General features: G+C 36.3%; 1 pseudogene; it reads left to right on the top strand.

Annotated features, from left to right (window-relative positions):
• Positions 1–10291: 10291 nt before the first annotated feature.
• Positions 10292–10423, top strand: LOC136173796 (U2 spliceosomal RNA; annotated as a pseudogene).
• The last annotated feature ends 909 nt before the right edge of the window (positions 10424–11332 follow it).

Genomic DNA, 11332 nt, shown 5'->3' with positions numbered 1-11332 from the left:
CAAAAAAACTGGACTAGGTTGCCCTTTCCTTCTCCAGGGGATCTTCCTGACCCAGGGATTGAACTCACATCTGCTCTGTCTCCTGCAATGGCAGGTGGATTTTTTACCACTGCGCCACCTGGGAAGCCTGTGTCAAATATGCTTAGTTATACTTTAATTTTTTTAAATGAGAGTGATTAATAACACCCTAAATCACATTAGCTGAATTCAAGTTTAATCCCTAAGGAATACTTATTTATAAAATAAATAAATTCAACCTAAATTACTTGATTATTACTTTCTTTTGTTACTTATTTATTAACTTCATGTACAAGTTTGCAATACAAGATATGTCTTTATTTGCTTTAAAAATACCTCAGCAAATAATTATGTGTGTAATATATTATATATTATATAATATTTTATTTCTACACATGTACCGTATGTGTGCATATGTATGTATGTGTATGGTACATGTGTAGAAATAGATTCAAACAAAGTGGAAAATGTTGATAGTTTTGAGATTGATGGATGTATGGGGTTTTATTATATACAGGAAGAAAACACACACATAAACATAGCCTTAATATTTCACTGAAAGGGCAGCATAAAAGGGCTAGTGAAGTAGATCTAAAGCTTTCAAAAATTTCACTGAAAATGCAAATGGAGAGACCAAAGAAAATGGAAAGGGGAAATAGTTACAATTTTTAATTTCAGAATTTTTAAAAGGCAGGAAATTTTAAAACATTTAGTGAGTAGAATACATGAAAAAGAACCATTTCCTGAACACATCATGGTGAAATTTCAGGACACCAAAAAAAAAATCTGAAAATCCTTCAGAGAGGAGAAAAGAATTGAAATGACATATAACATCTCTGGTAAAAATGAATACATGGCAGCATAAAAAATATCTCCAGTGGTTTAAGAGAGAAATAGGTTTTTTTCAGCTTTATTGAGTTATAACTGACAAAATTATAAGTTATTTAAAGTATACAACATGATGATTTGTTATCCTATATATTGTTTGTTTGTTTGTTTGTTTTTTTCCTTTTTTTATTTTTATTTTTTTCAGTGGGTTTTGTCATACATTGATATGAATCAGCCATAGAGTTACACGAATTCCCCATCCTGGTCTCCCATCCCACCTCCCTCTCCACCCGATTCCTCTGGATCTTCCCAGCCCAACAGGCCCGAGCACTTGACTCATGCCTCCCACCTGGGCTGGTGGTCTGTTTCACCACAGATAATATACATGCTGTTCTTTCGAAACATCCCACCCTCCCCTTCTCCCACAGAGTTCAAAAGTCTGTTCTGTACTTCTGCGTCTCTTCTTCTGCCCTGCATATAGGGCCATCGTTACCATCTTTCTAAATTCCGTATATATGTGTTAGTATACTGTAATGTTCTTTATCTTTCTGGCTCACCTCACTCTGTATAATGGGCTCCAGTTTCATCCATCTCATTAGAACTGATTCAAATGAATTCTTTTTAACGGCTGAGTAATATTCCATGGTGTATATGTACCACAGCTTCCTTATCCTATATATTGTGAATGTATCCCCTCCACCTAATTCACACATCTGTCATCTCATATATTTATTCCTCTTGTGTGTGTGAGAACTTTTATAGTCTACTTTTTATCAAGTTTCAATTATGTAATACAGTGTTATCTACTATAGTCACCGTGTCATACATTTAGATCTTCAACCTTATTCATCTTATAACTAAAAGTTTGTGCCCTTTTACAGAACCCTCCATTGACAAATAATCTTGCAGCCAGAATTTCATATCATTTACATGAAAAGGCAAGGACATTCTCAATTAATATAATACTCATAAATTTTCCCTGAAAAATTAAGAAATTTACTTAAGAAAAAATCAGATATAAAGCAAAAAGAAGCAATGTTAAATGTTAAATATTGTTTATAAGAAATAATAATAGAAAAATACGTAAGTAAAATCCCAGATGATCACAATATGGACAGAAAGAGGAAGTAAGAAAAAAAGACTCAGGCTTTTTGGATAGGATTGTTGCTGGTCAGTCACCAAATCATGTCCAACTCTGGAATCCCATGGACTACAGCACGCCAGATTTCCCTGTTCTCCACCATATCCTAGAGTTTGCCCAAGTTCACGTCCATTAAACTGATAATGCCGTCCAACCTTCTCATCCTCCGTCGCCCCCTTCTCCTTCTGCCTTCAGTCTTTACCAATGAGTCGGCTGTTCACATCTACTTCTACTACTTTCCACAGTAGTAGATATAATGGTCATCTGAATTAAATTCTCCCATTCGCATCCATATTAGTTCCCTGATTCCTAAGATGTCAGTGCGTATTCTTGCTGTCTCCTGGTGGACCATGTCCAATTTACTTTGATTCATGGACCTAACATTCCAGGTTCCTATTGCAACACTTTTCTTTATAAGATTGAGTTTTACTTTCATCACCAGATAGATCCACAGCTGAGTGTCATTTCAGCTTGGGCCCACGCACTTCTTTCTTTCTGGAGCTATTAGTAGTTGTCCTCCACTCTTCCCCAAAACATATTGGACACTTTCTGACCTGGGGCCTCATCTTTTGGTGTCATATCTTTTTGCCTTTTTATACAGTTCATGGGGTTCTCACAGCAAGTATACTGGGGTAGTTTGCCACTCTCTCCTCCAGGGCATCTCATTTTGTCAGCACTCTCCACTATGACCCATCTCTCTTGCATGACCCTGCATGGCATGGCTCATAGCTTCACTGAGTTACCCTAGCCCCTTCGCCGTGACAAGGCACTGATCCATGAAGAGGATGGATAGTATTAACCCAGTGTTACTTATAAAAGTATATTTAAATATGTGGTAAATTTTTAAAATATAAAATACACATGCTAAAATGAAAACGACATGCAATATCAAGTGTTGACAAGAATATGGAGCAAACAGAACTTCCCTACACTGCGGTGAAAGCTCAGATTGGTGCAATCACTTTAGGAAACTGGTCCTGTCTATAAAAGCTAAACTTACACAAGCCGTGTGACTCCGTAATTTTGTTTATAGAAATACAACATCAGAAATGGTACCAAGGTACATCAAAAGACTTGTACTATCCTATTCGTGGCTGCATTATATGTAACTGCCAAACACTGGAAATGATCCAAATGTCCATTAACAGTAGAACGGATTTTGGCATAGTGACATAACGGTACTGTGCAATATGAGAGTGAGCAGACTAAAACTACATGTAACAGAATCTCACAAACATAAAGTTAACAGCAACAACAGCAAAAGATACTGCGTGATTCCACTTGTATGAAGTTCAAAAGTCCATATGGTAGAAGTCAGAAGAGTGGTTATTCTTGGGAAGAGGGTTAGACCTGAAGGGGGCTCAGGGTGAAGGATAGGGAAGCCTGGCGTGCTGCAGTCCCTAGGGTCGGAAAGAGCTGGACATGGCTGAAGCGACTTAGCATGCATGCATGTACGGGGAACCTCTGGATGCTACTAAAGATCTCTGGGCTTCATCTGGGTGTGAAAAATCATGAAGTTAAAGAACTCTTAAAATTCAACAATATGAAAACAAACAATATAATTTAAAAATGAGCCAAAGACCTTAATAGACACCTTTCCAAAGAAGATAAACAGATGACAAATAAGCATGTGGTCATCGTATGTCATCAGGATTTATTACAAATTAAAAAACAACAACAACAGCTACTGCACAATACCACTGTATACCTATTAGAGTGGCCAAAACTTTGCACCACAACTATGTTGGAAGACAGTTTGGAGGTTTCTTACAAAACTAAACACATTCTTACCATATGATTCAGCCATTACACTTCTTCCTGTTTACCCAAAGGAGTTGGAAATTTATGTCCACACAAAGTCCTGCACATGCGTGTTTATAGCAACTTTATTTGTAATTGCCAAAGCTTGGAAGCAGTCAAGCTGTACTTCAGTAGGTGAATGGATAAATAAACTGTGGTACATCCAGATAATGTAATATTCAGTGCTAGAAAGAAATGAGCTATCAAGCCAAGAAAAGAAATAGAGGAATCTTAAATGCATATTACTAAGCAAAAGAAGCCAATCTGAAAAGGCTACATACTGCATGATTCCAACTATATGACATTCTGCAAAAGGCAGAACTATGGAAACAAAAAGATCTGTGGTTGGGTTGCTAGGAAAAAGAGGGTGATGGGGGAGTGAACAGGCCAAGCACAGAAGAGTTTAGGGCAGTGAAAATACTTTGTATGATAACGATGGATACGTCATTATACTTTTGTCCAAAGTTGTAGAAGGTACATCAACAGTGAAACTTACAGTTGTATGGACTTTAGATAATTATGATGTGTCAATGTAGGTTCATCCTTGGCAATAAATATACCGTTCTGATGAGTGCCTATGTGAGAGTAGTGGGCATAATGAAAAGCTCTGTACCTTCCTCTCATTTTTTCTAAACCCGAAACTTCTCTTAAAGATACATTCTTTTTAAAAAATCAAATTGTATGTTTGTGATTTCTTGCCTTTATATCAGTAAATTTTCAAAAGTTTAGGGAACCCTTAAAAATGGACTGTATTTAAATTTAGAACTTTCAAACTATGAATGCAAATAAAAACAGAATGATTGACCAACCCAAAAATAAATAGAAAAGAGAACAACAAAAAATAAAAAGCAAAAGTACAAGGTATGACATGGCAAAAATAAGTCCAAACTTATCAGTAATTTTTTTTAAATGCGAGTGGATTAAATTTACTTCTTAAAAGACAGAAATTCTGAGATATAGTTCAGTTATAAATCTAGTTTGTAGGATTTCTAAAAGGCCCATTTAAGCAGAATAATACAAAAGATTTAAGATAGTTGATGAAAAAATCTATAACAGGTGAATATTAACAAAGACAAATCTTCTATATTATTAGCATTTAATATTTTTAAAGTAGATTTTAAGACATTTAAGAAGGACACAGTTATTTCAAATTTATCAAAGAAATAGTTTTACCAAGAAGGAAAAACAGCCAAGTATGTCTTCAAAGTATAGAAATCAATTGAGAAATTGGCAAGACCTTATCATGTGAAGAAACTTTCATGAGTTCTCTCACACAGAATATATACATTCTGTCCAAAACCAAATGGGATATTTACAAAATGTAATTACATGCTACATAATTTTATTTCAAATTATGTAAAAATAAAATTTTAAAACCCTTTACTGAAGATAAGAAGCCAAATTGTCATATAATTATAGGTGCCTGTCAATAATGAGTGAACAATTGATTTCCACAAAAATTACATGATTTTTTTGTCATAACTGCAATCTGGTTTATTAAAGATAAAATTATACAAGACTGTAATAAAGCTCTCATTATTGCTTAGGACCTGTCGTTGTGGAAAAAAAAAAATGTGAATGAATAGAAATGTGAACTAAAGTCTCAGAAGTTTTCTTAAAAGCAGCCTAGAGAGGATCTTGGATTTCACTGGTCTTCGAATCAATCTCACAAGCCTCTAAAGTCAATAACTGTTAACATGTGAACTCTGGGGCAGAAGAGAGCAATTTCAGTGTTACATTTGGAAGGCTATTTAGGCACAATAGATGCTAATGTCAGCTAATTCACACATTACCCAGTCTTGCCGCACATAACAGCCTAGGAAGCAAATGTGTGCAATTCATAAGACCACCACCAGTATTGACTCTTTCCTTTCCCTGTGTGTGTATTCCATTAGTTAACAATGAAGGCGCTTGTAACTGGGAACAAAATAAGCAATAGTCCTGGGGACAGTGTGCCTTGAGGCTAATTCCGTGTTGGCAGAAGAGCTTTATAATTCTCTTGCTTTGCCAAGAAACATTGTCTCAGATTAAATGGGAAGTGAGTCTAAGTTTGGGCTCCTTTTTGAGGACAGAAGAATCTTATAAGAAGTTTCCCCTAAAAAAGACAGTGGCTTAGTTGTAAATAGAGTCCTTGTTTCTTAAGCTGATAAGCTAGTTATTCGTTTTCACTGGACATGTTTGCAGTTGAAGAGAAAATCTAGAACTGTATGTTCTAAAACCAATTTATAAATTTTCTGTAAGACATTCATCTTTTGTCCAGTCTTTATCTTTCAAGAATATTTGATTCATAATTTTACAGAGAAATAGACAATTGGATATGAGTCATTGATTTTTTTTTAACCCCAGACCATACAAACTTCAGTCTGTGTGTGTATGTGTGTGTACATAGGTATGCTGGTTAATGTTTAAGAACTGGCTTCTCTGGAAAAGAAAAGTGCTGATTTACAATATTTGCTGGTTTTCATACTCCCCTCACAACAGATATCAAGCTGCCTACATGAGTCCTGAAAATTTCACAATCTGCCCTCAAAAGCCAGTGCAAACCAGTTCCAGCACACCAGTTGTGTGTGTGTTGGGGGGGGATAGTGGGGGATACTCTTGTACCATCAAAATTGAATTGACAGTTCTATCTGTATCTTGCTAATCTAAATATGTAGTTCAGGGTGTGATTTATGGTAAATGTAACCTTTTATAATCTACTCATTATATTCTTACCTAGGTAAAAGTTTTGTAGCACAAGTATCATCTTTTTATACTATCAGACCTCATCTGGAGATGGTTGAATATAGTAGCACGAGAGAAAAATCAAGGCTATAGTCATAGGTAACTCCAAAGAATAAAAGCAGATTTTAAAGAAATATTTTATTGGGCTCCTTAAAACAGAGCCTAAAGACAATAAGCAGATCTTTGAGTCAGTGGGGTTTTTTTAATATGAAGTAGATAATATTCATTGCCTTCACTGCTCTGTTCAGCCCTGAGAAGAGCTTCAAGCTGTATTTCAGAAATGCAACTTTTAAGTCATGCTAAGAGCTTTTCCTTTTAAAGCAGACAACAGCTCTTATAGATGTGAAGGGATGTCATTCAGCTGTATTCCCAGTCTGTGTGACTGAAAAGTTTTGTATGATTTTCAAATAGGAGGAATAATCTTATCAGCATCTTCTCGCAGCCCAGAAATGGGCTCCTTTTAATTGGGAAACTAGAGAGCATGAAACCTGGTTTTTCCTTAAGTTATTCCATCATCTAATTGCTACTCAAATTTTTGAAACAAGACATCATTTTCTAAACATTGGTAAATTTGTTCTGTTCAATTTTATTTATTATGCCAGTTCTTAAAGAATTTTCAAGAAGAAAGAAATTTAGCTGATATGTCAAGCATTAATCAATACTGCCAGTTGAACTAGCACAGCCAGGAAATTTGGTAAGTAGGATGGCATTCCACCTATGAAAAGAAGAAAGCAAGTTAGTGGATGATAACCACAGTAAGGATAACTAACACTTACACTTATTAATCCACTTAAGGATTTTTAGATTATGTTTTATGAAATTAATAAAGATTACATTTCACGAGTAAGATTACTCCACAGTACTGGTATATTAATTATCTAAGGGAAATGAAATAGCTTACAGGTAATAAGTGTCCATCTTTTGCTATCTGTTGGCCCTTTGTATTTTTTTAATTTAACAAACTTTATTTACTGTTGTCTGTGTTGGGTCTTGGCTGCCGCATGGGCGTTTCTCTAGCTGTGGCGAGTAGGGCTACCCTCTCCTTGTGGTGTGCGGGCTTCTCATTGCAGTGGCTTCTCTTGCTGCCAAGCACAGGCTCTAGGGCGTGCAAGCTTCAGTACTTGCCACACACGGACGCAGTAGTTGCAGGTCCCAGGCCCTCGAGCACAGACTCAGCAGTTGTGGTGCAAGGGCTCAGTTGTTCCGCAGCGTGTGGGATCTTCCTGGATCAGGGATCGAACCCGTGTCTCTTCCACTGGCAGGCGGATTCTTTACCACTGAGCCACCAGGGAAGCCCTGTTGTCGCTTTTTAAAAAGACAGTTTATTATCATGTTCTAACATCTTTCATGTCACTCTGTAAAAGGAGTTAGTATCCTGAAAGTGATTTCTGACTTTCAGATACAGCCATAATTTTGAGCACTTAATACTGAAGAATCTGACTTTTGTACTTTCATTTAATCATCAAATGTTTATAAAGCCCCTACTTTATGTTAAGTCTGGGAGAAACCATGGGCTATTGCCTCAAAAATTCCTGGGTTAGATGTCATAAAATGTTGTTTATATCCCTTTTCCTGATGAATGACTTAAAAGAGAGTTTTAGGTATATTGTAGTAAACAAGAATTCCAAAGCATAACTTAGATGTGTGCTCTTAGTAGTAAAATAAATGAGGAACATCAATTACTCAGTTGAGTTTGATATATTTAACTAGAAATGTGTAAAAATGTATTATTAAGTACAAATGTACCAAAAAGAATTTGGTCAAAGTACTCTAGTGTTGAAATATGTTTAACTGACTATCAATAGCATCATTAATATTTCTAAAGTATCATTACTTCCAAATAAATTATCATCATTGGATTTTTTCTTATTTCTAAGCTTAGTCATTCTTAGTATGTTTTATTTCTACCACAGCCAAAATGCTGTTCACAAATATATAATAGAAGACATATTTTAGAATGACACTTAGGTAGCAAGTAGAATGATACTTAAGTAACAAGAATGATACTTGGGTAGGTAGCAAGATGGTTGATATCAGCTGTTTTCCAACTAGGATATAGTAATCCTGAGGGTACCATAGATTTTCCATGGAGTATTGGGAGAAAAATAGTTTTACAAAAATAAATCTACTTAAAGTAGTTCTCTTTCATGATTGTCCTGCTTCACAGCAGAAAGGGCATTGCTTTAGAGATACAAAAGCCTCTGGAGCCCCAGAGACACTAATCTGATATATTGGTGTAGGTGTTGAGAAAGTTAACCGCCGGGTAAGAAATCTTTTTCTTTTTTTTAATCAGGGAGTATTAAGTTCCTTGTCTTAAAAAATTTAAAAAGGACCTAAATCAGATGTCATATGATAGATCTTTAAACATATTTTTAAGATTGTCAGTGTTCTCCAGAGAAACAGAACCAGTAGGAGATACATATTTTATATTATAGCATTTAGGCAGATGCCAGGAAAAAATGGTCTTTCCATGTATTTTCATCAACTGGCTACACTGTCACCTTAAGCTTAAGAAGTCAAAAATAATTATGGAGATGGATATGTCTCTTTCTTAAGGAAAGAGTTACAGAGTATCTTGACTAGATTTATTCTTCTTGGGCACCATGGTATCTAACTTTAGCAACTGAGCCTAAAATCTGCAGGGTAGACCAGCATGCTGAAAATTCGGGCAGAATTTCTATGCTGCAGTCTTGAAGCAGAACTGCTTCTTCAGAAAACTTCAGTCTTTGCTCTTAAAGCCTTCAGCTGATTGGATGAGACCCATTATGTTAAAGTCAGATGGTTATAAATGTTAATCATTTTCACAAGTGCCTTCACAGCAACATCTACATAGGATTATTTGTCTATGTCTGTCTACATAGGATTATTTGTTTAAAAAATGAACATGTATCTCCCTAAAAGGGCTTCCCCAGTGGTTCAGCGGTAAAGAATCTGCCCGCCAATGCAGGAGGCAGAGGAATCGTGGGTTTGATCCCTGGGTCAGGAAGATCTCCTGAAGGAGGAGATGGCAACTCGCTCCAATATTGTTGCCTGGAAAACTCCATGGACAGAGGAGCCTGACAGGTTACAGTCCGTGGGGTCACAAAGAGTCAGACACGACTAAATGACTGAGCATGCACGCATGAACTTCCTAAGAAATGCATTTCCTTAATAATTATGTATCAACTTTTGTAACATGTATTTCTGCTGCTTGGTTCAATTGTGTACTAATAACTGTAACAAGGGCTTCCGTGGTGACTCAGCAGGATACAATCCGCCTGAAATATAGGAGCCAAAGGAGATGCGGGTTCAATCCCTGGGTCAGAAAGATCCCCTGGAAGACGGCATGGCAACCCACTCCAGGATTCTTTCCTGGAGAATCTCATGGAGAGAGGAGCCTGGCGGGGTACAGTCCATGGGTACTCAAAGAGTTGGACGTGACTGAAGCGACTTAGCATGCATGCACAACTGTAACAGAAAACTCACTTCAAAGGATCAAGCTAGACCCTCAGGGACACAAATCTTTTAAAATGTATTTCCAAATCGGTACACTTTATTACAGAGTAATCTGATGATTAATAGAAGATTTTTAGGCATACAATATATTACATTTGGATGAAATCCTGTGGGAGGAGTGAAATGGAAACATAAGCACAAAGAAACTAAAAGTCGAATTTCTAGTTTGAAAGGTTTTATTCAGTGATTTTTTTTTAATGGATTATGGTTAGCAGCACACTGGTATGGTTTCAAGTTATACTGAGTGCTTTTTAAATAGCTTTATTTTAAAAAGGCAATATTTTTATCGCTTCTCGGCCTTTTGGCTAAGATCAAGTGTAGTATCTGTTCTTATCAGTTTAATATCTGATACGTCCTCTATCCGAGGACAATATATTAAATGGATTTTTGGAGCTGGGAGTTGGAATAGGAGCTTAATTTAAAAAAAAAAAAAAGGCAATATTTACATTATACTGGAAATTGTATCCTTTGTTTATAATAATGTTGAGAAATTTTAAATGTACATTTAGATGGGCAAGAGAATGTATATTTTTTCAAAATTCCTTTAACAGATATTTAAGGGGAAAATGTTAGAAGATTAGTCTCATATGTCTTAAGAACACAAAAGACATTTCTGTCTAAAAATAATCCTGTACTAAACCAAAGAAACTCTTCAAGTTCTCAACTCTACAGCATATATTGCTGAAATAGGGCAGAATCTTAGAGATCATCTAATTCTTACAAAATGTGGGAATTGTTACAAAATGTGGAAATTGGACCCCTCCAAAGGGTAAAACAAGTGTCTCTGCACCTACTCCAGTATCTTTGACTACATCATGATGCAGCAACATCCTGACAGGATGATTTGGCATATCATCTTGATCTCCGGACAAGAATGTAACAGGCAAATATACAGTCTCATAATGTTAGGTGTATGAAAAATATGGGCATTGTAATGATATCTTATTAAGAAATTTTATTTTCTTGGCATTATCAGGATTACCATTTTTTTCTAAGAATAAATGTAGACTTTGTCCCAGGACTTTCAGAATTTAACAGACCTTAATATGAACCTATTGAACAACCTGATTCTGACTTATAAACTCCTGACATGTATAAAATAGTGGGCTTCGCAGGTGGCGGTAAAGAACCCGCCTGCCAATGCGGGGACTTGGGTTCAATCCCTGAGTTGAGAAGCTCCTCTGGAGGAGGGCATAGCAACCCATTCCAGTATTCTTGCCTGGAGAATCCCCATGGACAGAGGAGCCTGGCGGGCTACTGTCCATAGGGTCCCACAGAGTTGGACGTGACAGAAGTGACTTAGCGCAGCATAGCAAACATGTATAA

The sequence above is a fragment of the Muntiacus reevesi genome, chromosome 8 (assembly GCF_963930625.1).
Source record: "Muntiacus reevesi chromosome 8, mMunRee1.1, whole genome shotgun sequence".
Classification (NCBI taxonomy): Eukaryota; Metazoa; Chordata; class Mammalia; order Artiodactyla; family Cervidae; genus Muntiacus; species Muntiacus reevesi.
The sequence above is the reverse complement of the archived record's forward strand: the minus strand, read 5'-3'. Positions and strand labels throughout refer to the sequence as shown.